Genomic DNA, 26,880 nt, shown 5'->3' on the forward strand with positions numbered 1-26,880 from the left:
GGATCTGCTCCAGACTCCTGGCCCTGCTGGGCACACCCAGACACCACAGCCAGCCTCCATCTCCTGCCCAGCCTCTCCCGTGGCTAAACATGGAGTGACTGCTTAACACTGCCAGAAAACACCCCAGCTGACACTGTAAGCCTCATATCAATCCTCCTCCAAAGGCATTTAAATATACTTTTATTTATCTTTGTAAGGAAAGGAACATGTCCAAACTTTTCTACATACTCTGAGCACCATCTCCTTTCCCTTGCAGCCCCACCAGGTGTAATTAAGACATTGATTAAAAATTAATCCCACATTGTTTTGCTTTCAGGAAACAACTCTTGGTTGGGTTTATTTTAAATCTTAAGGTTTTGTGCAAAGGAATCCTTTAATATTTACAGGCTAAAAGGAAGGCAAGTTAAAATCCATTTTCTTTCCATTTCTACATCCTGCACATTCCCATGGTCTTTGTGACTTTTGTATAGAGGCTGTCACAAACTCCTCTGGACGCAAAGCACAGCTAAGGGAGTTCCCTGGTTGAAGATTTAGCATTAATTTTGCAGGCATTCTAGGATTTGAACACAGACTTCAAAATTCCTGGTCCAAAAGCAAAACTGAAGCTAGGCATTTAAAATATGAATGTTAGTATTAGGCAATTACTTTTCCTTCAGTTTCCAAAATGCTGCATAAATTGTTAATAACCCCACACTGAGGAAATTATTTTATTATATATGATTAGCTATTTTCTGAAGGAAATAGCAGAGTGAGAAGTACAAATTGATAGAATTCTACTACTTTTCCTCTTTAGAGTGATCAACAGATCAACATATTTATCTCATCTTCTCTCTCTCTAATTATCATGAAATGGCATGTCTTGAAGAAGAGGAATGGTATGTGCATTTCTGTGACAAGTGAAGCAATTCTCTGACATGTAACTACAAAATACTGGGGAATCCATAAAGGACAAAAAAATACCCAATAAAAAATTTAGATAGCACCAATTCTTCATGCTGACAGAGCCAAAAATTAAAAACTGAAAGTCTAGAATAACTGCACAGAATCTACACATAGAAATGAAAAGCTGAAGAGAGCACAGGCTCATCTCATTTTACATAATGGTTACTGCCATCCATCCACCAGCACCTGCCATAGCCAGAGCCACAAGTTCTTAGACAGAAGTTACTCATTTTGGAATTCTCATTTTCCTTAAAGGGCTCAGAGGAAGAAGAATAATTCAACATTTTACAGCAAACTGGCCGCATCTTGAACAAAAGCAAGCAAACACCATCTTAATTAACACCACGCAGTTACCTCTGCTCATCTGAATTCCCAGAGCATGATACCAGCCTTGACAGGTTTTCATAACAATAAAATACAATAAATCAATTTATGTCCTGAAGGACTCTAAGCTGCAAAGTCACAAAGCCATGAAAGATAAGTAATGTCTTAACTAATTTTCTGATTTGTTATTCCCCCAACTCTGCTCATTTTGTGGTGAGGAGAACTCATTTTTCTATTTGGCAGATAGCTGTGTCAACCCTGTTAATAGCTACTATTACCATCACATGAGCATCTTTGTGAAAACAAGTGGAGTTTCATTCTGACCTCACAGCACTTCAGGTTCATTACAAACACAAGATCTGTCACTAACAAAAATTGATGCACTTATCCACAGATTCTGCTTGTCTGCCACTAGCACTTTATTCATTTTTCTTTTGCAGAAATTCATCTTTAAGAAGCAAGGGCAGATTCATAGTTTAAATTACTGTCTTGACACATCGTCTGTTGCTTTGTAAATTTGTACAAAGAACATAATTTCCAGAGTCTTTAGGAGATAAAGGATTACTGTTAGCCATCACTGCAGGCACTGTACTGATCTGAATCTAACTTGAACTGTGTAAACCTGAATGGGCTTAAAAGTGGCTACTAGAAAGATTTCCTCATTAAACATTCAGACTGAGAATAATCTGAATTGAGTAACCCCATTTAATGCTAATAAAATGCTTTTAGGAGTCAGGACTCGACAGATGGATTTTAGGGTGAGATTTTCCAAACCCCAACTGTCTGAAATTGAGGACTTTTTAGTATTTAATGGGAGTAGGTTTATGCCAGTGGTTAGGAAAATACAGAAATTCTGTCCACTCTGCCACTTGAAGTGTTTATATTTAACTGTATTATTTCTGAATGTCATTCTCATTCTAGATGTCCTTGATTTGGTGCTCCTAACACACATAAATACATAGATAAATAAACACATCCCTTCAAGAATTTTGTACCTGCTTGATGTCTCTCAATTGGCTTCTCACATCCCCAAATACAATTATTTGTGGGTGATCTTGGTGATCGTTCCTTTTGCCAAGACGGCTTCTGGAAGAAGCCAACAGATCTGAAGTCAAGCAGCCACTTCTGAGCTTCTCCTCTGGTGGAATCTCAATTCAGTGACCAAATTGGCCAGATCACACAGATTCTGATCCATCCTAATTTAGGACTAAAATATCAATGCCTAAAAATTCTGGCAACTGCTGTAATGCCACCTTTTCATGTACTAAGAAAAAGATAAGAAGGAAATGAGATTTTTGTGCATTATCATTTCCTTTACACAAGACTTAGCCATCATATCCCACAGTAAAGCTTTGTTGTTTTCTCTTGGCAAGAAAGAGCTACTGATTTTTCAATCAGGAGCAGGAACAATCCTGGTTAATCTCCTAATGCAGGGAAACCAAACAGTGCAAAGTCACCTTCCCCTCCCATCCCACCTTGTGCAACTCTGCTTAGAGCTTTGGGCTTCATTATGCATGGGAGAAAATAAAACTTGTTTACTATTACACCCTCTAGGTACCTCAAATGAACACAAAATATTCCATTGTCTTAAAGTGTTTTCAAGGGAATGAGTTACTTGTGTTGTTCCTGTGGGGTTTTGATGTAACACAGTCATAGCTGAGCTTGACTATAGGACAGCATTGTCCTCTTGGAAGATGCTGGGTATTCTACCTCAACCCAATCCATCCCATCTTCCCCGAGGTGTTAGAAAAGGAAAAAGGAAAAATATAAATACTTGCAGTGAATCAGGTTAGTTGCTTTCTCAAGAGGCAATATGTGTTTTTAAAAGCCAGTACATTTCATCCATCAGGGAGAAGGTTTAGTCATTTTTTTCCATTTAAATGAGCATAACTAAAACAACAAACACGATATTGTTTTCCTTAAACAATTTGCTGCTTTACAAGGTGCATTTTTCTTGGGCTGTATTTTTGAAATATAGCTATGTGACTTGCTTGCTCTTTCAAAATAATTTTAAAACCTTTCTAATCTTCCACTTTTCCCAGAAGTTGGTGTGACTGCCTACCAACAGGAGAGAGACAAGAGAAAAGAATGAAACAACAGCCAGAAGTCTTGTATTCACTGTCATCCCTGTATGACATTCTCTAAAGGAAGCAGCTAATCATTGGAAACCCTTCTTTTTCCACAAAGGTGTATTAAAATTAACATATGCACATGCAAGCCACTGTGCTAAGTGGGTGATTAACTGCTTTGTGCAGGATTCTGAAGTTCATACAGAGCATTTTGCCTTCCCCGTTGCTGTGCAATCGATCCAGTTTTACTCTGTCATAAACACCTGCTGTTCAGACAACTGCGTTTAAGATGGGCTTAAACATCATGAGATTGGGCTAAAACACTGTAATACCGGTCTGAAATTAGAGCCTGAGCTGGGCCCAGGGAGAATGCCATGCCATGGGGAGGCACAGCAGCGAGGAGGGGCTGCAGGTGATGCTGCAGGTGAGGGCACACCTAGGCTGGCTTTGGAGGAGCTGCTCTGCAGGGCAGGGAGCCCCGGCGGTGACACCTGATGTGCCAGCAGGGGACAAGGGAACAATGCCTGAAGAGATGTGTGTGCATCGACACCTAGAGGAAAGCCAGGAGGAAATGGGGCTGGAAAGCAGACCTGTCTGCAGAGCAGTGAATTGCAGAAGTCCTTTCAGCCTGCAGAACCTGGGCTCTCTGCAGGTGATGCAGGCACAGTTCGGCTCCAGCTGCACAGGGATGCATGCACTTGTCTGCATTAGTGCCGCCACTCGAGGGCTGGGACACACCAATGCAACAACCTGTCTGAAGCAAAAGGGATTTTCTCATCTGCCAGGCTCCACAGGGGTTAATTCTAACAGGTTTGACATCTCAGTATCACCACTTAGTCTGGACTGAGCAGCACGTCTGTCCTGTTGTTCTCCTGTTAAAGATCGTTTGTTGTCTCACACAGCAGAGATCGTGTCGAGCCTAGAGTGACTTTTACTGCAGCAGCATCATCTTGCTGGATGAAAAATCTTCTCGTGTACTGTATTAAAGATGGTATTAACACCCATGGCAGAAACACGGGCTGGGTGACACCTCCTATGTGAAGTTGATTCATGCTTGTGCTAAAGCTGGCTCTGGCCCAGCTGACACTCAGCTAAGTTACTGCACTGCCAGTTTAATATTTTGCCATCTGCTAACTGAGAGCTCTGCTGCCTGCTGGGTCCCATAAAGACTTTTATTTATTACATTATGCATGGCAACATCTGCCATAGGATTCAGCTCAGCTCAGCTTCCTAATTAAACAAACAAACACTACATCTCTTGTACATGATTGGGTCTAACTATTATTTATAAAATCTGAGATAGGTATTTAAAAGATATACATTGTCTGTTCCAGATGAATCATTTGAGGAGGGACTGTTAGAATAAGCTTAAGGTTCTCAAACGCTCCATTTTACAACAAAGCAACAAGAAGTTATTGCATTTGTTGTTTTTCTCTTATTTGATTCCTTAAATTATTCAATTTTACACTAATTGGAAAAACCAGATTATTTCAAATTCTTGTTAGCTCCTCTCCTGAGTACTGTCTGTAAAAGCAGGGGAGAATAAACAGACTCCCTCTGTGTTTGATTTCAGAGAAGAGACCCAACCTGGGCAACATGACATTATTCAACCACCATGAATGCACTGCCCTAGTCCATTTCAAATTTAATTGCAAAGGGAGCAATCACTGCACAATATCACTGGCTACACACCTACAGCAAGGCTCTCCCATCTGTTCCAGTCACCTGCAGTTAAATCAAACTGGGAGAGAACCTGGATGAAATCCAAGCCTAATGAATTCAGTAGGAATGTCACAAGTTATTAATGTTTTTTAAAATCAGGCCTAAACAAAAACTTGAATTTTATTTAAATTTTAACATTTATTTTACCAAACTCTATTCTTTTAATGAATCACTTATTTTAAAGATTAAAGAGTATCTACAATTCCAAATATGCCAGCTATCAAAAAATAAAAAAAACAAACCAAAAAACACCCCAAACACAAACCAAACCAAACAAGCCCAAGTCACTACACAAGCTTTCTGTAGGGGAAAAAAAAAAAAAAAAACAAACCAAAAAGAAAATCCATTCTTGGCTCTAATTCTTTAAAAATACATTTATCTTGGTTTCATTTTTAACCAAGTCCAGAAAGCAAATAATTGTTTTATTTATGAAAGTAGCATAGATTTTTTTTTTCCAGTTAAAATCATTGCCTTTGCAGTATTTTTGTGAAGTCACTGCTACCCTGGAAATGTTTCATGCCTCCACTGGTGTTCAGGATGGGGATCCTCAAGGCCACAGCTCCTCTGTGAGGTGCCAAAACAGGCACTTCTACAGCCAGGGCACTGCCACAGGAATTCATCAGGACAGCAGAGCACAGGCTCCCAAAGCACCAGAGATTAAATAGCTCCACACACTGAGCTGTCAGCAGCGACTCCACAGACTCCACACCCACTTCACCTCCAGCATCACAGATACTCCTTCCCTAAAAATATAAAGCTCTATTGTACAATCCCTTTGCAACAACACAAATAACACAAGATCATAATAAACAACTTATCAGCTCCATGATCCATAGCATCTATGCATGTAAGTTTATAAAATTCTTTTTATTCCCAAGCCTGGAAGAACTGCCAGCTCTACATATTCTGATTAAACAAGATATGCTTGATATAACTGCTTTTATTTAATTTTTGAGTGTAACATTTGTTGTAACATTTACGGGCTCAAGGAAATTATGAATCTTTTTTCTATATTACTGGTACCCACACAATGAATTATTTATGATTCAATCATCACAAACAGATGACCCCCAACAACTTGTGGTCTTTATTATCTCTCTTCACTAGTTCAAATATTAAGTCTGACATTGCTTTTCTTTAGACCCTGTGTTCTTTTGGCACAAAAAGAGGTGGTGATAAAGAGGCAGAAGCTTAATTACTTGCAGATGAAAAGATGAACACATCTGCCAGGTGCTGTCAGCACCAACAAAGATCAGGCTCAAACAGCTGGAAATTGGCCCTTGAGGTGACAACTCCCATGTGCCCAAGGAGTCTGTGGGCACGCTGCATTCCTTCCCAGGTAGCCTTTTTAATTTAAAATGGCACTTTCCTACTTCCCCTGGCCTGGCCTCGGCCCTGGTTTGAAGGGAATTCCAGGAGCTCACGGCATTCAGGTGCCACTGAGACCCTCCTGCCCCCTGCCCATCCCTGCTTGGCTCAGCAGCTGCCCAGGCAGAGCCCCCAGCTCGCCCCAGGGGCTTCCCCTGGCAGCAAATGATGCTCTGGAAAGGGAGAGAGCACAGAAGGGACTCCAGGTGAGACATTCTCTCTGTCCCAGGTCAGGTATCAGTGTCTGGAGGCTCTGTGCACTGAGCAGCTGAGCTGATGCTGGAGTGCCTGGGAGGCTGCTGTGTTACACTGCCTCTTAACCCCTCACACACTGCCTGAGCCCAAAATTTCAAATACTTCAGGAGATGTTAATGGAATTTGACAATTTGCATCATCAAAGACGTGTGCAGCCCTCAGAAGAATCCTAAGCAGAAATTGTGACTGTTCTGGTGCCACAGAGCAGCTCAGCCAGGAGGGGAATTGATCTGAGAGCCTTGCCAGTCAGACATGCTCTTCAGCATGGGAATGACTGCTCCTGGGTGACAGGAGCTGCACAGCAGTGCTTGTCAGGCTGACAGCCTCCCCTTCTGTGCACATTCCAGCTGTGGCTCCTGCAGCTGCTGAGTCCAGCTGAACCAAACCCCAGCCTTCCCACATGGAGCAGAAGATTTTCCTACTGACACAGAAAATCCTTCTTTATGCCACATAATGCCTTGGGCTCCTGGGACAGTTCCCAGTTCAGTCAGGAGCATGTCCCTGATGTTTCCTAACCTTGTCAGAGAGAACAGCTCATTTCTGCTCAGAACTAATGTGGTTTAACCTCAGCCAGCAGCTAAGCACCTCACAGCTGCTCACTCATCTCCCCACATGGGCTGGGCTGAGAGCTGAAGAACTGAAGTGAGGAAACTCTTGGGTTGAGATAAAAACAGTTTAACAGGTAAAGCAAGAGCTGCACGCACAAGCAAAGCAGAAGGAGGAATTTGCTCACCACTGGCCGTAGGCAAGTGGGTGTTCAGGACAGCAGGGCTCCATCACTCCTAATGCTGCCCTGGAAAGGGAAATGCCACCACTCCAAATGTGTGTGTTCCTGCCCTCCTCCTTCCCCCAGCTTTATACACTGAGCTTTATACACTTTATACAACATGGTGAGGTCTGGAGCATCCCTTGGGTCACTCGGGCTCAGCTGTGTCCCCTCCCTGCTCCTTGTGCATCCCCAGGCTCCTCACTGGGGATGAGGAGCAGAAAAGGCCTCGGCTCTGTGCTGAACACAAATAAACAAAACATCTCTGAACAATCAACACTGTTTCCAGCACAAATCCAAAGCACAGCCCCTTACCAGCTACTGTGAAGAAAACCAACCCTGTCCCAGCCCAAACCAGCGCAGGGATCATTGCTGCAGATGTCCTGTGACAGGATTATCCTCTCCTCACTGGAAGGTACGTGCACAGTTTATTCTAATTATCTCCTACAGAAAGCATGAGAGATTTCTGTGTAACTATACAAAATTCTAGTCATTGCACAAAGAATTTTCTCCATGTAATAGATTCCTACTTTTTGCAGGGGGTGGCAGTTACATTCAGTAGAGGTTTCTCAAAGAAATTCCCTCAACTGTAGCTCTACTAAATTCCTTTTGGTTGAAATAATAGAAGTCCATTCCCAAACCTCTCTCTGACCCAAAGAGCCCTAAATCTGTATCATTCCGCACTTTTCATCCACAGATTTCTTTGAAAGAACTGATCTAGTTTTTTTCTTGACAAAATACTAAAGAGTGAAAATAAAAGAAACAATTCTATCAAAAAACATACTGAAAGTAACTGCTGGGACTTTCACTTCTGAAGTCATATAGAATACAACTCCAAAAAATGACAAGTGAAACTTCAGTCTAATTGAAGAGAGAATTGGCAAGAATAACAAAGTTCTCCCTGAAATGTCTGATTCAGTATGCATGGAAAAGCTAGATAAACATCACATGATCTCCCTGGACCCTCTAGACATAAACAATGCAATTAAAAGGAAACATTTACTTCCACTCTTGATGGTATTACCTGAGGGATAGCAGATGCCAGATAGTGCAGTGTTTATTAGAAGCAAGTAGCAAGTTTGGCAATTGGAACTGGCTCAACCCTCTCTCACATATTTGTAATTTTATAACACCATATGGTCACTACAGATCTCTCTGACAATCTCTGGTTTAAGTTCAGCTGTTTCACAGAACATTTAAGCTGAAGTTAAGCATATTGAAGATATAACAGAAAGCAACAGAGATATTTCGGTGAGGGCTGCAAAATCCCAGAGAAATGCAGATTGCTATTTGAATGAGTCAGTATATGTTAATAAAATGTTTAGTACCTTTGGGCTTTGGGTGTGTGCTGAACCCCAGGCTCACAGGGACACAACAAGGCTGCTGGGCTGGAGCAAAGCATCACCCTGAGCTGCTGCTGAAGTTCCTGAATTGTGATGACACAGCAGGGCTGCTGACAGCTGAGGACAGGAGCACAGTGGCAGAAACCAGCCTGACCTCCACTGACAGCATTTACTCAAAACTCAGTTACTGCTTCCAGGGAAATTACCCACTGATGCTTAAAGACATTGGCCTGCTCATAGTGGAGCCCTGCTCCTAAACCTGAACGTGAGCACTGATGCTGGCAAGAGCACAGGCAACTCCAGTCACGGTCAATTGGCTTGTTAGGTGCCAATCAAATGCCACTGACTTCCCAGGGAATTGAGGGCAGCTAGAGCTCCAGCTAATTAAGTCCTACATTTACTGGATTATCAACAAAATGTATTTTCTAAAAATGCATCACTATGACACAGCAATTGGTTTTGCCAGCAACTTATTTAACTGTATGATTTATTGATGATATCTACAGCAAGGAAAAGCATTCACAAGTCCTTGCTCCTCCATGGCCAAGAGCATAAATATATAAATCATATGAAAAAAAGAAAAACACAAGAGAGTATTTAAAGCCTGCTCTTATTTTAGCTCCATAGACTTAAACAACTTGACAGTATGGTAATGCAATGGGTCTGGGCCTCATTAATTTTTAATCAACCTTTACCCACCATAGCTTTTGAAACGAACTGTTACTAATGACGAGTCATATGTCAGTCTAATGAATGGGATGCAAACTTCCATTAAAATAATGAAATTAGCTTGTTTGACTTTAGTTCCAGTTCTATGGCACACAGCCCCAGGTAATTACAGTTTGCACTACTTGCCCATATTAAAGTCTGTTTATTTACTTAAGGTCTTTAGTCAGGACATCCCAATTTAACTCATGTCAGCTGTTTTTTATTAGTCTAAGAGTATTTGTCTTATTAACAAAGAGATGAAGACATGCAGGCATTGCAAAGTGCTAAAACATCAATTATGCACACATGGAACATTGTGGAAAAACAGAATAGAATAAGCACTCGATTCCTAGTGATATAAACAGTGTTTCCCTGTGGTAGCAGCAATTACTTTTGGAAAACAGAACAAGGTCTTAAAAGCATCTTTGTGGGGTATAATTTGGCCTCTTCCAGCAACCTTTGCCCTTTAGGATCCCAAGTATAGCCTAAAAAAACAAACTGAATTTCCAAATATTATTGTGCTCTAGAGTGCACAATTCATGACACATTGCAATGACCTTATTCTTAAAAATGTATCACTGGCTCTGCAGTGTGTCCCCAAGGAATGAAGGCCTCTCTGACCACCTTGCAGTGAAAAGCTGTTTTCAAGATGTTATTACATACAAATATCTCACAGCATCAATAACATGAGCAGGTCATATTCCACCTTCACAGCAGCTTCTTCCAAAGTTCCTCCAGCAAGCCCCTATATCCCATAATCACAGATAACATCTGAAAGTGATGCAGTTCAGCCCTCTAGAGATGATTTTGGAGCAGCTGAGGTTTTGGTGTGAGCATGCTCCTGTGCACAGCAGATTCTACTGCTAGCACAGGACTTCCTAAAGAGCAGCCTCTCTTTTATAGGACTAAAAATAATCTGCAACCACCTCAAGTGCCAAAGCAAGATTTACTAAAGGAAGAACCATCACTAAAGCTACCCAAGAAATGAATACAACTCTCTGTTGACTCAGAGAATGCATTGGGATCATTTTTATAGGTTTTATATCTCTTAGTTTTCAGTGAACTATCCTGATCTGTCCTAAGGTTTGCAAACAATGCTGTGTATGACTCTGCAGAGAGGCAGCAGCCACTCCTGCTCAGCCCTCCCAGGTTGTGCCCCGCAGAAACAAGGCAGGAATTGAACCCTCTGAGAACCTGCAAACAGGTTAAAACATTTCCCACTCACACAGCTCAGAGGCAGAGCCAGGAAAAGCCATGGATTCTTTTTCCTGGCATGGCAGGGAGAGCCATAAACGCTGTCTAGCAGACACAGAATATGTCACCTAAAGAGCAGACAAACGAGGAATTTAACAGAAGACATCTTCTTCAAAGAACACCAATATCACCCAAACCCAAGTTTTTCCCAAACTTCCTTTTTTCCCCAAAAAGTATACAGAATATTGATCTAGACTCTCTCCTCAGTACCTGCTTGAGCTCTGGTCTGTGAAAGCCCAGAGAAGCCAATTTCTCTCTTCTTGCTCTGACTGACAGATCCTCCCCTCTCCCTTCCCCATCTCCCCAGAAGTCTCCAAAAGCTTTTGTCTCATTGCTAATGGAAAAGTAAACAGCTATCTAACAATCTGCACAAGACAAAGAAGAAAACATCTTTGCCTTTCACATGCCTTTGTGAATTATATGCTTGCAATAAACTGTATTCACAAACACAAAAATCCATCATTATTTATACAGAAAGTCTCACTTTCTGAATTCATTCTCAAATTGAGCACAATATCTATGAAACAGAAACTTTTTTTTTCCTCAGTCATATCTAGCCACCTATAAACAGAGATCCAGAGCAAATACAAGCCAGGAGAGAGCTTGTGATTTAATGGGATTTAACAGGAAAGACTCTGAATTACCCCAGCTGACAGCTGTAAAAAAAAGTAAGCAGAGAAATGCGGGGTGAGTGCTACATCCAGTGACAGTCACCATGTCAGAGCTGACAGGAAATGCTGGATTCTCCCGCTCAGAGCCTGACACTTGTGAGTGACAGTGCAAATGCCAGCTTGAGAAGCTATCAAAGCCTGGATTGAAAGGACATGCTGTGCTCACAGAGCACTGACTGTCTCATGCAGGACAGATCAAGCAGCTGCCTTCCTGTCCTGCTCAAAGCACATGACACTTGATGACCATCTGACTATTAAAGTCACCCTTGAATACGTTGTGGGGTTTTTCCTGAACAAAGGGAGTACACAAGCATTAAAATAACATTTGTAACAAGACAGAAGAAAGGGAAAATTATATCAAGTCTGCTTTCCTCTCTATTCTTGTCTTCCTCCTGAAGAATAAAAGCATTGACTTTACCAGATACTCTTCCTGGGAGAGCCAGGCACAAAAATAAGCAAGCTCATGTTACTGGTTTGTCCCTGTCCCCACAAGCCAGAGGACACATTGATCTCAGCTGACTGGATTTAGCTCCATCTGCAATCTTTCTTCTTTTCTATTACATGAGGCCCCAATCCATCTTTCAAATTACCTTTGGCAATTAACTGAGGTGCCTGGCTCAGGAGCTTAATTGCTCTGTGTTAGTCCTGTAAACAATGCAGGTAAACCTCTGCATTAGCATACCAGGTAACTCTGGTATAATAGTTAACATTTTCAGGGTTTGAGTCAAGCCTTAGAGCCCAATAGTCCCTACTAGAAAGGAGTCCAGGTGACTTTCCCATATTAATGCAAAAGTTTAGCACAGCAAAGAACCCACACCATCACTTCTACCCAAAATTACTTCCCCTTTCACCAGGGCCCTTTATAGAAGGTCACACGGGTGATTCCTGACCAATTCCTCAGAGAATTCCTGTACCTCAGTATGTCAGACAGGGTGTTCCTGTGTCTTGAACTCTTACCTGATGCTTCAGGGAGGATTTAGAAACAGATAATCAGGTGTACAAGAGGTCAGTTCCCAGCTCTCATTAGGTCAAAGCAAGCTTGAACTCTGAAGCACAAGGGGTTTTTTTATTTTTTCCAAAGACTGGTAGATTAAATAGTCCTGTTACTTTTGTAGATTCCCAGTTCCACCCTGAATTTTTGGATCCCAGTTAAGCCTCATGGCAATCAGTCCTGTGCAGTGGGTGAGAATTAATTTCTTTTGCCATGTCAGAATTTCCTCAACATCTGGTAAAAGGTATTCAATAATATTTGAAGGCAAAAAGGAGAAACAAATCTTGTCATTTAAAAAACTAGTTTTTCCTCTGGTATGTATTAGCAACAGCTGCATTTAACAAAATCTATCATTTTCCACTTGTTTCACAAGTCCCCCTGAGGGAAACCCTCAATTCAAATTAGGTCTCACAAAATTTATGAGTTGCACTTGCAAGAATTGCTTTATTTTTAAAATAACATAAAATTTGTAAAGAATAATGACTGCAGAAACAAACAGCTAAAATAAGGCATTTAGGAAATGTATTTGCAAAGTTCTGTGAGCTTTTCTGTAGAGTATGCTAGCAGTTAGAATTATTAAAAGTAAGATGAAATAGGAAAAATATTTCCTTTCTTCTGGCAATGCATAAACTGCCTTTATTTAGAATTACTGCCATATATATTTTCAGCACTGTCAAACAAGCCTGTACTGTTAACAGCACTCAGTGATTACTGTGAAGAGTAAGACTCATTTATAACATACCATAAATACATAAGGAAAATGAATTTTTAAACGTCATTAAGCAGTATTCCACAGCTATCTAAAAAAAACACCCCAAACCAAACATTCTTTTCCTTGAAAGTTATTTGAAACATTTGCATTTTGCTAGCTCAGTTCCAAAGACCCAGATCTGAAGTCAGCAGGATGACTGAAAAGAGCTTCACACCAGGCTCCAGCATTGCAAATGCTGGATTCAAATATCTCTGAGTTATCAGTGCCTCAGTTCAAGGGGCACACAATCACATATGTGTGCATTTCACAGAATTTCAGAATCACAGCATTAGCCAGGTTGGGATCAAGTCCAACCTACAACCAAACACAACCTTGTCAACTAAACCTCCTTCTGCCTCTGCTGTACAGGTAATTTCTCATTTATAAATGAGCAGTGACATGGCACAAGTTAACTGCAAATTCAACACAATATATAGTCAGGTATTTAATGTTTTGCAACTCTTTCTGACCCTCCTCCTGCAGAGGGAGCTGATTTCTCTGCAACACTTTGCTTTGACTTTCTGTCAAAAAGGAGAAACAGTCAGGAGCACCCTTCAATAATGCAACCAACAGGAGTTTACAGACATTGTGTGACCATACACAGATACCAACTAATTAACCTTCAGCATTTAATTGTGCCAGTGTGCTGAACTGAGCAGACAGCTGTAACTGCAGATTGCCTCAACAGTTGTACAGAAAGATAATTTTGTGTGAAAAGTTGCTTACTTTTTAAGTAGAACACAATAATACATTTATGCATGTCCACATTCCATATTTACATGAGCTCTCATGTCAGTTTTAGGAGCTTCATCAGAGCAGCAAGGCCAGTGTAGGTGCACAGACACCCGTGGGGCAATCCCCACCTATCCCTTGGCTGCAGCTCCCCTCTGGAACAGGGAGATGGGGAAAATCCACAGCACGGGCACAGACCTGCCTTGGGATTTCTGCCTCACCTTTCCTGCTAGCACTAACTCCCTAAATGCCAACCATAAATTTACTTAACAGGTTGCAAATGCCATGCTCATATTTGCTCAGCCTTCCAGAAGTTCCTGGGAATGCAGACAGCATCATTTTTATTGCTGCAACAGATAAAACAATGAATTTTCATTGTTCCAAGATTCTGCCTACAGGTGCCCCAGGCAGGCAGGCAGGTGTGTGTTCCACATGCAGCCATCCTAAAGCTCCCAGCTTTTCCCAGCTGCTGCCAGCCCAGCCAGTAATTTCCAAAGGGTATTAGAATATTCATAGCCACTTCCAAGCAGATTAGGTATAGGCAGTAAATCATATGAGATTAACTTGGCAAAACATTTTTATGCTTTCACGTGCAGCTGTTCAAATGTCTGTAGTGAAGGAGTTTGTTTCTTTCAGCTCTAATATTTGGATTTACCTTTTGCAACACAGAAGTGTGGAAGGTATGAAGAGAAATCAAGAAACTCAAGTTTTATCTAGTATGAAAAACAGGTTTTTTTTTTTTAAATCCCTAAAGCACACAGACACACTTGCATTATAGACATCCTCCCTGAAAAAGAAGTGGGAAACTGCAAGATAAGAACAGATCAATAAACACAAGGTTAACAGCAAGAAGCAATAACAGCAAAAAAAAGTGGTTTTTTTTTTAGTTTTAAAACCTACACAATAAAAAATGAAAAGGCATATGATAAGCAGGGATGGACTCCACCTGCCACATAAACACCAAACAGCAAATAGCAAGCACACTTAAAACTTGGATTCTTCAGATATTTGGTAACCTGAGTCGAACTGAAGTAAATTCAGTTCAAATTCAAATTTTTGTGAGGTTATTTCTTCTGTATTGAATTACAGATTCACTCTTCTAGCAGCCTTTAAAATTTTTATGTAATCTTCTGTGGACATGGCATGCCAGCTCTGCAGCTGGACTGACCTCTGTGCTCTGATACAGAAAATTTCCTCTTAGACATCAACAGAGAGATCTTCTGCTCATTGACCACCCCATGCTTCCCATTGCACCCCACATAAAATGGACGTGAATCTCTGAAAACACATCTCATGACTGAGATCAACCAAATTAAATTAACTGTTCTGACAATGAACTTTGATCAGGCTCCCTGCTGTTCCACAGCATTTACATGTGCTGGCAAAAGGAACTTGCTGCCAAGCTTCTGAATTGTGAAAATATTTGCACAAACCACAGCCCAACCTTCAGGAGAGTTTGCAAGGGTAATTCCTCTCTTCTCACGTTTAATGTGAAAGGAGCAATGAGGGACACTAAGGCAACACAAGATCAGATACCATTTTACTTGGGAAGAACAAAATCCACATTCAGGTTGCACAATGCCACACAATGCTTCCAGCTTGGCCACCTCAGTTCTCCTCAAACTTTCTGTATCCATGCATGAAGCAGGCTCTGTTTGAAGGAGTGTCACATACTCCATAGTTTATTTCAGGATACTCAGGTATGTTATATTAGGGCAGACTACTACACTCCTGAAGAACCCAACTGTTTCATGGGAACATGAAATCATCATCCTAAAGGACCTTAACACTTCAGCAAGAGCTTTTTCCATTGATGTTGAATATACTCTGGATCAGGCCCAGCAGGGGGAAAGCAAATACCATGATTTCACTAAAATAAAATCATTTCTTACCCTACCATCTCCCTCCAAGTTCTCTTCCTTCTACTCCCTGCTGTCCTGCAGCTATCAGGATTGAAATGTGGTAGCAAACTCTTCCTCCTTGACAGAGCCAAACCCATAGTTCAAGTACTTAAATGGAGAACAAAGCTGTATTGTGATAAATTTTTAGCAGCAAGATACCATATTTCAAGTGCAAAAGGGTGCACAAAGGTTAGAAAGCTGCTGGCTTTTCTCTACAGAAGAAACAAGATCATTTGCTGAGGCACATTTTAGGGCAGAGAAACCAATACTCTTGAGGTCCTGGTTCACTTCCTCAAATATAATTACCCAGCTTTGTGAGCACAAACAAGATCTGTGCCAGTGAACAGAACAGCTCTTGAAGCCTCTCTGATTCGGGACCCAAAGACTAACAGGGTTAATGAACTTGAACTTTGAGTCCAGCCAACATAAAATACAGAAGAAAAGCAGCCTGTCTTGTAATGTCCCTGTCCAAATAAATTAATATTGTCCTTGCCACGCTCTCCATCATCCCAAGGCCACTTGTTCAGCTCTCCTGGGAAAGGCTGAGCAGGTTTGGGCTCACCAGACTGCCTGGTCAGGGAGAGCCTGCACACAAGCTCTGTGCTCAGGCTTTCTTAGCCTGGCTATTGAATTTGTTCAAGGAAAAGGAGCTGCTTCCACTTCGTTTCCATGACAACAACCCTGAGAATTTTGTCTTCATATAAGTGAGTTATTGCTTTTCATACTTCCATAGCCTTGGCAGAAAAATTAACATAATATGGTCTCAAGAAAGACAGTCAAATCCTCCAATCCTCCCCATACTCCTACAGGCAGCAAATTCTTAGATTTCATTAGTAGAGGTATAAATGGGTTGAAAAACAATCTTCATTGTTTATTATGGAGACATTTAATTTCAACTAAAAACTTCAATTAAAGAAAATTCTTTTGATGACCATGTTTGTGTACACATTAACAGAAGAGAACATCCTAGTGTATTATTGCCTATCTATAGTCTTCTGAAAGCAGCTTTGGGATATTTAGCCATAAGTTTTGGTCTCTATTGCTCTCCATACATGATTTCAACTTTTATTTATTGGTGATGCATTCAAAATATTTACAATGCTACAAAATGAGTAAATTTTTCCAGAACGCAAAGATCAAAATCTATATAAGACAGAAATTTAAAACATAAAAACACTGGTACATATCTTTGAATTACTCAGGCTAGAACTGGTGTATGCACCAAATAGCCACAGAATAAGTACAAGGCTACAAGTTTCATTTCCATTGAAACAGCAGTGAAACAACTGCTCTCCTTGAAAATTGCATCTGACTTGAGAGATCCTCTTCACAAAGGGAAGACACTTCAGGAGAGTCTTGAACTGAACAGCTTGGTGACTGTGTTGAGAAAATATTTGAGGATATCTGTGAGAAATTCTAAGCAGTCCCACCAGCCAGAAGTTGATCGTGTTCACCTTGTTTCACATCATTCAGCCCACAGTTAAATACTTAAGAGATGTGAAATGAACATAGAAAACAGCTTTTCAGGGAGGGGGGGAAGGCATTCTCTTTCCGTCCCATTCAGTCTTGTTTCCTGAACTACAAGAACCACCTTGAGCATCATAGTGCTCCTAGCAAAGGACACAGATCATGAATAAAAGTAACACTACAGGAATTTCACAGTGCAGCACAACTGGGACACTTTTCTCAAAAACAAGTGACAGGGTGGGACAGATCTCATTGTGTGCTACAAATTGTTGCAATTCCACTGCCTTCACTGGAAGGCTGATGACACCAGCTGAAAATTGGGATCCAGCACCAGACATTTTTATGATTGTGGCTATCCTGCCTCGAGTTGACTCACAAGGAGAAGCTCTGATGAATTCTGGGTTCCTTTCAGCACCTGAAGATAGATGGGTTCATTTATGTTGTTATCAGGCATGTGAGCTGAATCACCCACAGAACAAGGAATGTTTTAAGGTCAGCTGAGCAGGGGAATCCAACTCTGTAAGCAGAAAGGGCACAAAGGTTTTCCTTCAATGAGGAAAGAAGGGAGGGGAGGAAAAACAAGTAAAGCACCTGTTGACTAAAAATATGGTCAAAATATTGAAGACCCAGGAGAAGACAAAAGGGGGAAGCTCTGGCAGCCTGCAGTCTGTTCTGTAAAGCACACACCTACTCGCACAGCTGGGCTGGCAGCCAGCAGAGTTTTGGGGCTAACCCCAAACCTGGATGATCCACGAGGTTATCAGGATTATTAGAGCAAGGACAGGAGCTCTGGGGAACCACCAAGTGTGACCCTGATTCCTACAAGGGAGGGGCAGTAGGGTCACTGAGGTGGTTGAGCAGGTCAGACCCACTTCATAAGGCTACACCTTCAAACCCAATGTCTGAATGTTCCTGGTTAGTGTGGGGGGAAAAAGATTGTTTCCATTTATTCCTCAAGCATGTAGCTCATCCCAATCTGAAATCTTAAAGCACTGATAAATTCTGAATGATGCCAATAAATTCAAAAGGCAGTGGGGTCTTAAAAGGAATAGGGGAAGACCAGGAACTGGCTGGTAATTTACACAGGAATAATAAATGCAAAAGTCAAACAGGATCTTCATTAGGAATCCTTCTAGTCAGAAATGTAAGTGAACAAAGCTGTGCAAACTATCACTCTGAAGAGCAAGAACTGATGTCTGTGGGGATAAAAAAGATTAGGAAACCATGAAGTGGCAGGAACATTTGGGTTTTTTTGAACTAAACTTCACTTAGTTCTAATCTCTCTAATTCCCATTATTATTTTTAGGCAGAAAAAGGCTTCATTTTCCAAACACAATTGCCTTGCTATTTTCTGTGGTATTGCAAGTCTCACATTGTATACTCCATATATTATTTTTGCTCCTACGTTATTTTCTTTTTTATATAATTTACCAAGGCTGATTCTTCCTTCTAATCTCTCTGCAGTCTCCTATTTCACTGCTAAAATGTTGCCTTGAGATGACTGATGACATGTTTGACATTTACATTTTATTGGAAAGAATATAGATTGCATCTTTCTTATCTGCTCCTAAAACATTTCCTCCATTCTCTCACAATACACTTTTGGGGACAATAGTTGCATCCCCATCAATTTTCTCCAATTCATTACATACTTCTTCGAATACTTTTCAAAGTTTAATATTTGTGTGCCATTACTCTTTGTTCATATTGTATCTTCATGAATATTTCAAACCCAATAGCAGTATGATCACTCAACCTTATAAAAGCTCACCAGCATCTATCTTATTTATCATACAGGTCCTGCTTCAATTCCTGGGATTAAGTCCAAAATAGCCTCTGAGATTGTTTTCTCTTATAATTTGTATAGCAAGTGAAAAAACCCTTACACTAACACTAACACATGTTTCTTTTCTCAAGAATTAAGTAGTTATTATTCCAGTCAAACTTGAAGTAATTGAAATCCTCTGTGATCAGTGCACCTTCCCTTTAATGAGTCTGCACAAATAATTCTTGATTTTCATGCTTAGCATCATACCTGTAACCACTTCTGGACTCTATTTTAACTCAAGTTTTTTCTTACCAACTGAAGTCCAAGCATGATACACTCCCCTACTTGTTCTTCCATTTTTCTATGTACCCCACTGCTGAGCTCCAGCTGTAGTATTCTACAACATTTCATTAACTAGTATTCCTTAAAAACTTTTCAGACCCCTAATTTATACAGGATTTTACTTCTAGCAACTCACAAGTGTGAAGGTTTAGAAGATTTCTCTTTTTATTGTAGTGATTTAATTGAAGCTATTTAATCACTTTTTGATTTTAAGTGATTAAATTCAGTCCCACTCTGAATTTATTTTTTTTTTTTTTAATATCAAAGGGCAGAAGTCTTCCTGCAGCTCTTACAGAGCAGGCTGAAGTGGGTGCTGCTTGCCACAGTGATTTCACTGGTGTCTGCCTGGGGCTCTTAGCAGGACCCAGCTGTTCCACAGATGTGGTGAAAGGAGCCCAAAACCCCGTCCTGCAGGCTGGACCCCGGCACAGCCAGCGAGCTCCTGCAGGGAGAAACTTGCTGCAGCAGGATCAAGTAGTACAGGAGTTATTTCCAAATTATGACATTATTGCATCCATCTGCCAAAATCTATGTCTGTTCACCAGAGAGTGCTGGCAAGAACGGGTGAAGAACTGGCCAATTAATGAACTTCTCTGCACACATCTGTTGGAAAAATACTGAATATTTTACCACCTGCACAGCAGAGAACAGCTCCACCGAGGAGCCAGCTTCAGCCACGTGAGCAGCAGCTCCCAAGAGACAAATCAAAGGATGGGTGCAAAGCCCCTCTTGGCTTGAAAACATTTTTTAAAAATTATTTCTTATAAAACTCAGTCTTTATGTAAGATCCACAAGCTGCCATAGGTTTAAATGTAATTGTAGCATAATAGATTAAAAACCAATTTCCCAGACTATGTAACAGGTGCCCAGGTCTATACTTGCTTCAAAAAGCTGCTCTGAAGCCAAGTGAGACAGAAAGCAGTACAGAATTTCAGAATATGTTGCTTTTCTTTGCCTGACTGAAAAAACAGCTCAATACACTACGACAGGACAGAGTTCTCACCTTCCAGATGAACAAGGTCATGAAAATTCTGAAACTTCCCATTGCATGGTGTGGCATGCAGGCAGCTAATGAAACAAGGCAAGAAAACTTTTCTCCCTACACACTTTTCTTCAGATAAAAAGATGCTTTGCCCTGCACTGACACATGGCAAAAACCTCCAAAACAACTGTGATCCTGGTAAAAAATGTCAGCTGCCAAATAGTACAAACTGAGGGCAAATAAAAACTCTTTGGTTAGAGAATTCCACAGCTACCAATAGTTTTATTTAGAATTTTAATCCCTCTAGGCTTCTCTAATTAAAATCAGATTAATTTCCAAGTGATGCCAACATCCTCAACAGCTCATATTCCCTGGGATCTCCATCATTTCTGCACAGGCCCTGATCTGCCAGACACCTCTTGGTACCAATCATTAAAAACTATTCTTTTCAAGATCCAGCTCTCCAGGTTCATCTACAAAAATTAAGGTCATTTACTCTCAAAGCTCTTGGCTGTTATCCTATATTATCCAAAGCTCCTCTTCCACAATATTTCTCTGCTCTGGGATTGAAGAAAGTAGGAACAGGGAGTGATAGGGGACTGCATGCAAGGTTTTCATTTTTACACACAGCCTTTTCAAACCCATGGTGAATCCCTTCCTGCAGCACCTGGACATGCTCCAATACACAGAATGCACAAGGAAAAACATCCAAATGTCAGCTTCCAGTTAGCACAACCCCCACAGTTCAACACTTCTCTTTAAGACTCACAGCAGACTAAACTGCTTTTCATTTATTTTCCTAAATACAAGGGAACCTCAGACTGCCTGATGCACTTTTGTTTCTCCTTATGGAGGCAGTTCCATTTCAGCAGCATGAAAATTATCACTGCACATTGTTTGTGAGCTGTTTTCTGATCCTCCAGCATGAAAGTCACTACATGGTAAGCTATTAATAATAACAATGGGGTGGCTGTTTTAATTGTGTTTAAGTATCCCTCCCTTACACTTTTCTTCTTTAAACAACTATGGTTCAATCATTCCAGTCATTAAGGCAAGATGAAAAAACCAAAATAATATTTGGGTAAAGCCAAACCTAGGACAGCACTCTCACAGACAAAGGTGGGTATTTTCTGGGCTTTAATGAAAAAGCAAAGCCCATCACAGCTCTAGGAATTCACATGGAACTGAATCTCAGGGTCGAGCAGCCCCAAAGCTTTGGACTCCAGCTCTGAAGGGCAGCACAGGAGCACAGCCTGCAGTCACTGTACTCATCCCTTGTTTCACCACAAGGTAAAACTGATGGTGGTGCAGCAGAGGCAGTGCAACAACGATGCCCTCTAATATCATTTTAAATTAACAACAAAAAGTGCTATTAATAGGATTTCAGTGACTGGGGTCTTGGGTTTGCTCCATGGACAGAAGTTAATTTCTCCAGAAGAGAACAAGAAGCATTAAAAAAAAAAAAAGGCAGCAAGACTGGAAAAAGGTATTTGTTGGCTTGCATCCAGCTGAAACCAACAACATTCACCTTCTACAAACCACTGAGATAAACAGTTACCTTGCTCATCCATTCCAGTTCAGGCCTGTTCTGTGTGTATTTGGTCTGGACACTGTGTGAAGAATGTTATTGATCCTTTTAATGGGAAGGAGCTTGCTAAGTGATAAACTGCCCACCCACTTTTCCTAATTAAGAGAAATCCAATTACCACACACAAGTGTAGACTGTGAGACTGTAAATACCACCCATCAGTCTTCAGGAGCTGGTACAACTGACACTGTGTTCCCAAACCATCTGTACAGCAAAGGACTCATTAAAAATTACTTGACAACTTTGGAAAAGGGTTGCAGGACAGCAACTTGACTGAAAAGCATCAGCCTTTGGAAATGGTTCCAGAACACCTCAGAATTACTCATTCTCACCAGGAGAGATGTGCAGATGTGCTCAGAGAGGGTTTCTAGAGTCAAGAAGCAGAGAGTTCTCCTCTAAGTTCTGTGGAACAGTCCTGCAGATCGATTTCTCCCCACAATCCCCAAGAGAAGATGAAGTGAAAGAAGCTCCTGGAGAGCTGGAAGTGCAGAACTGCACTGCAGGACACACAGAGCCCATGGAGCTGCTAGAGGGGAACAGAGCAAACAAGGGCTCATCCCTGGAGCTGATGTGATGCCACCTTGGAAACCAGACTTCTGAAATGGGGACACTTACAGGGCAGAAGCCATGGGAAGGAACAGATTTGTAACATAAAATCAAGATTTGGGAGAAAAGGCAGAGATTGCCAGTGCAATGAAGAATATACAAAAATTCTGAAAATAAAATAACAGAGGAAGAAGAGATCCTCTTAAATAGTTAAAGCAAGCCCTCGACTCCTTGCTACAATGCAAATCAAATTCAGGACTCAGAGCAGAACAGGGCTTTATTTCCCCTCTTACTTTTCTGAGATTCAAGACCATTACAATATGATGAAAAAACTATTCTGCATTGATCAAAAGAGTCTTCAGAAGGAGGACTACAGAAATTCAGATCCATCTCCCCTAGGACACAGTGAATAAGTGCTGCCATGCCTGTCAGAGGTTACTTCGAGAAAAATAAGAAAATAATTAAAGTCTGCTTTATTAAACAGGCAGACTTAAAATTTATTTTAATTTTTTCCTTTAATCATTAAAAACAGCATAAAGGAGGAAAATTACACTGAAAGCTAAGATATTCAGTAAGGCCGACAGACAGTAATAGCAAGACTGACAAGCAAATTTATAAATGTGAAAGATGATACCCAAAGGACTATAGGAGTCTTAAGTAGTCAAAAAGGTTCAGAAGACTGAATTGTAATAGAAAAAAGGGGTAAGTGGCCATTTGAAAAAAAAAAAAAAAGAAAATGGGAAAATAACTGTGAATACCTAGGCTAAAAGCAAAGGGTAGGAAAAAAGATGCACCATAAGGGAATTACAGGTAAAGTCGGGATATGGCTTTCTAGAGAACTGCATTATACTTGTGCCAAAGTAGGAAACCAGAATGCCAGGATGGAGATCAGGCCTTGGGGAGTGAAAACTCCTCCAGTGTCAGTGTGAGGTTATTGCTCAAACAAAGGCTACCACAACTGCTCTTACAGCCACAGTGATGGATTGATACAGAGAAGACAGAGGTACAATAACCTTCCTATACCCATATTTTTACCTAAAAGCCCCTTAATGTCAAAATTATCATAATTCAGAGAGAAAGGATTTACATCTGCTTTAAGAAGGCTGCTGCCTTCCTTAACAGACATCTGTCTTTCAAACCAAGACAACATTATAAACCCTTTTTTGAATGTGAATAAACCCTACAATCTATACCCCAAAGTGTTTTCCAGTGGTGTGTGAATACACCATAGGGATGGGTCAGATCTCGTGGGTGCTCATGGCACCCAGAGGCAGGATCCTCTTGACACACAGCTGTGGCCACGGTGTGATGCTCCTAAAAACATTCACACCATGCCAAATCCAAACGTGTCCTCCCTGGTGTTTATCTCCTAGACCAGGAATAAGATGTGCTCTACACTCCATGGATTTGCAAAGAACTGAAACACCCAGCAAGAGAAAACACAGAATTAAGAGGAGGCAAGAGAAAGATGCTTCAAACACCAATTTTTCATGCCTTGATTTATTTATTTATATAGTGGACAAAAAGTCATTCTACTCCCTTGTATAATAATTCAGTAAAAGCAAATAGTACCAATTGAGGTGATTTGTTCAGCTAATCTTGCTATGTTGGTGGTGGATGCCATGCTTGTCTTACAAGGCTTAGCTTCATTTCTTTGAAAATTTGAGCACAAATTACTTCCTTTGAATACTACAAGTGTATTTCACTGAAGGGCTGAATTCTAACCAACTGAAAAAATACCTATTTAAAAATGGCTTGTCCTGCACACAGGATTCAGCCCCCCTACACCTCACCAGAGCAGGGGTGAAGGCCACAGACACCAGGAGGGTGTGGGCAGGGTGGGTGGATCAGTCCCTGTGTGCTCCATCCCAGATCAGCCACACTCCTCAGGGCACACACGATAATTAATTAATGAGCTCTCCCTGCCTGTCAGGGAGGAGCTGGGAGCGTGGCTGGAGGTCAGTGAGACAGGACTCAGAATTGATGGCTGCACCAGGCAGCCTGGATCAGAATTTATTTCCTTTGCTGGCAAGCACTAACTGTTCTTTCTGCTCAAGAAAATAGTCAGTAATGGAAATCCTGCCACCACCTTAATTGCAACATCTCCAGCTTGCTGCCAGATTAATGAGTAGCTGTGGAATAACATTTTTAAAGTTTGACTAATGATGATGTTGGTAATGACTGAAGCATGCAGGCATCTGCACCCAGAAATGCTCTGGGTTTGGACAAATTTGTCCTTTACATCTGAAAATATGACAAAAAAGATAACAAAATTGTGACTTGGGAAACTGATTTAAGGAACTTTATTTCCTTATGATGATCAGGTATGGGAAATCACCAACACTTAAAGGAGAATATTTTTAACCCAAAAAATGCTCATATCTAAGAAAATGCAAATGGACGATTTAGGACACCAATAACCACACATAAATGTTCTCAATTTCTGTGCAAACAGTGAAATAAGGAGGAAGCTTCTGACATAACACTGTAATTCTATTTCACTTTTTTTCTTTTTCAGCAGCACCTGCTTCGACCAAAACATGAAAACCGAATAGGAAAAAAGACTTCTGCATAAAATGAAGATACACACATGTCGCTGAAGTAAAAACCAGAGAAAAATGACATTAAAAAGCTTTCCCATGTTCAAGGGACAAGTCCAGCAAAACTAAGGAAGATTAACTGCTCCAAATACATGGTCAACAACCAGGAAGGGAAATAAACAAATACTTCCAGCTCATCTCTATGCATCATAAAACAAATAAAATTAGGTTTTTGTTCACTGTGTTGTGCAAAAAGTAATTTTATCAAGAGTCATTGTGATAAAGTCAGGCTGCTTCTCAATCACTGCACAAACAACTTTTTCCTCAAAGGTTATATTCCAAGGACATTTAAAATACAAATATATGTACATGAAGTTTATGCCTTTCATACCTAGCATGTTTACTTCAAGTGTGTGCTGGGATAATAAATATACCAATATTGTTGATATTGTTCTAGTTTATACATTTTATTAAAACTAAAGCTGCAGGAATTCTCACTGGCATAAGGGAAAGTACACCTTTTATGACTACCTACTGGCAGGATTAAAAGACATCTTGAAAAACAACCAATAAAGTTACAAATAGGAATTTTGTGTATTAGCCCACAATTTCATAAATATAATGGAAGAGTGGATATGAAGGTGATATTTACATCTCTTCAATAAAGCCAGAATGCCAGAAGTAAAGGGACTCTGACAGTGCTTAAAAAACTTCAATTACAAGTTTTGCCAGTGACAGACTCCTTATAAACTTGTTCCATGTTAAGGAAGATGCAAAGTTTTGCCTTTTCTCCAGAGAATACCATTTTCAAATGTTTGGTTTATTCTCTATGAAGATACATTTCATATTCATAAAGACCACACCTTACCCTGACCAGCTTTAAGTGCATTTTTAGGTGCAGTATGCAGGTTAAAGAGTTGCCACATTTTCAAAAGAAATGGTAGATGCAGAAATATAGGAGCAATTTTGAAGATGAAAGCTATGCTGCTAGAATTGAGTTGGCATACATAAATATATAGATATATGTGACTGTAGACAAGTAAGATTGATAGATCTATATTAGGCTTTTGCATTTTGACAGTAGGATAAAAATATGCCAAATGATTTAGAGATTATAGGAAAAATGTATTTGCAAGAGAAGCTTGCAATAAAAACTTCTCTCCAAGAGAAAATCCTACCAAGCAAGGATGTCTGGGAAAATTTTCAATTACAATGGGGGAAAAAAACATGGAAGTGATTTACTGACTTCAGCACAGGCAATTAATTAACAGAAAGCATGCTTTGCACCAAATTCAAGCTTGACTTTCAAAAGGATACATAGTCCTATGGCAAATATTTTTTAACCAAGTTGTTCCTGTGTTAACAATAGATGTTCTCAAATATGCTGAATGTTACCTCTGTATTGTCCACTAACAGCTGTTTAGAAGAATGCAGTTGGAAAGTCAGGGCATGCACATGGGATAGAAAAGCTGCTGGACTCTGCTCCTGACACAGGAATAAAGCTCAGCATTCTCCCCAAGGGTTCCTGCCCAGATCATTTATTACCTGTTCAGCTACCAGCTGAGGGCCCCTGCACCAACCCACAGGATAAAGGGCACTCTGCTTTCTGCAGAAACAGATTTGTGTTACCCTGCTTTCTCACGAGCAGACAGCAATGGATTTCTTCTCACACTGGCAATAAGAAACGTCTCCTGGGATCAGACAACCTGGTCTGGCACCTCAGGCCAGCGTTCTCAAAGCCCCTCTTCTGATCCTGCCAGCTTGCAGAGGTGAGCCCAGGTGCACACACCACCACTGGAGCACTCCTTCCAGAATTATTAAATTGTTCTTATGGCCTATTTTGTTTAAAT

The 26,880-nt window shown here is 40.7% G+C and overlaps 1 long non-coding RNA gene across 1 annotated transcript; it reads left to right on the top strand.

Moving 5' to 3' along the window:
• The first annotated feature begins 7,583 nt into the window (after nucleotides 1–7,583).
• On the top strand, nucleotides 7,584–26,211 carry LOC148221907 (uncharacterized). Its single transcript, XR_015807141.1, has 2 exons — nucleotides 7,584–7,861; nucleotides 25,009–26,211. It is a non-coding gene; the product is annotated as an uncharacterized LOC148221907 (long non-coding RNA).
• Nucleotides 26,212–26,880: the final 669 nt, after the last annotated feature.

The sequence above is a fragment of the Sturnus vulgaris genome, chromosome 16 (genome assembly GCF_052056855.1).
Source record: "Sturnus vulgaris isolate bStuVul1 chromosome 16, bStuVul1.hap1, whole genome shotgun sequence".
Classification (NCBI taxonomy): domain Eukaryota; kingdom Metazoa; phylum Chordata; class Aves; order Passeriformes; family Sturnidae; genus Sturnus; species Sturnus vulgaris.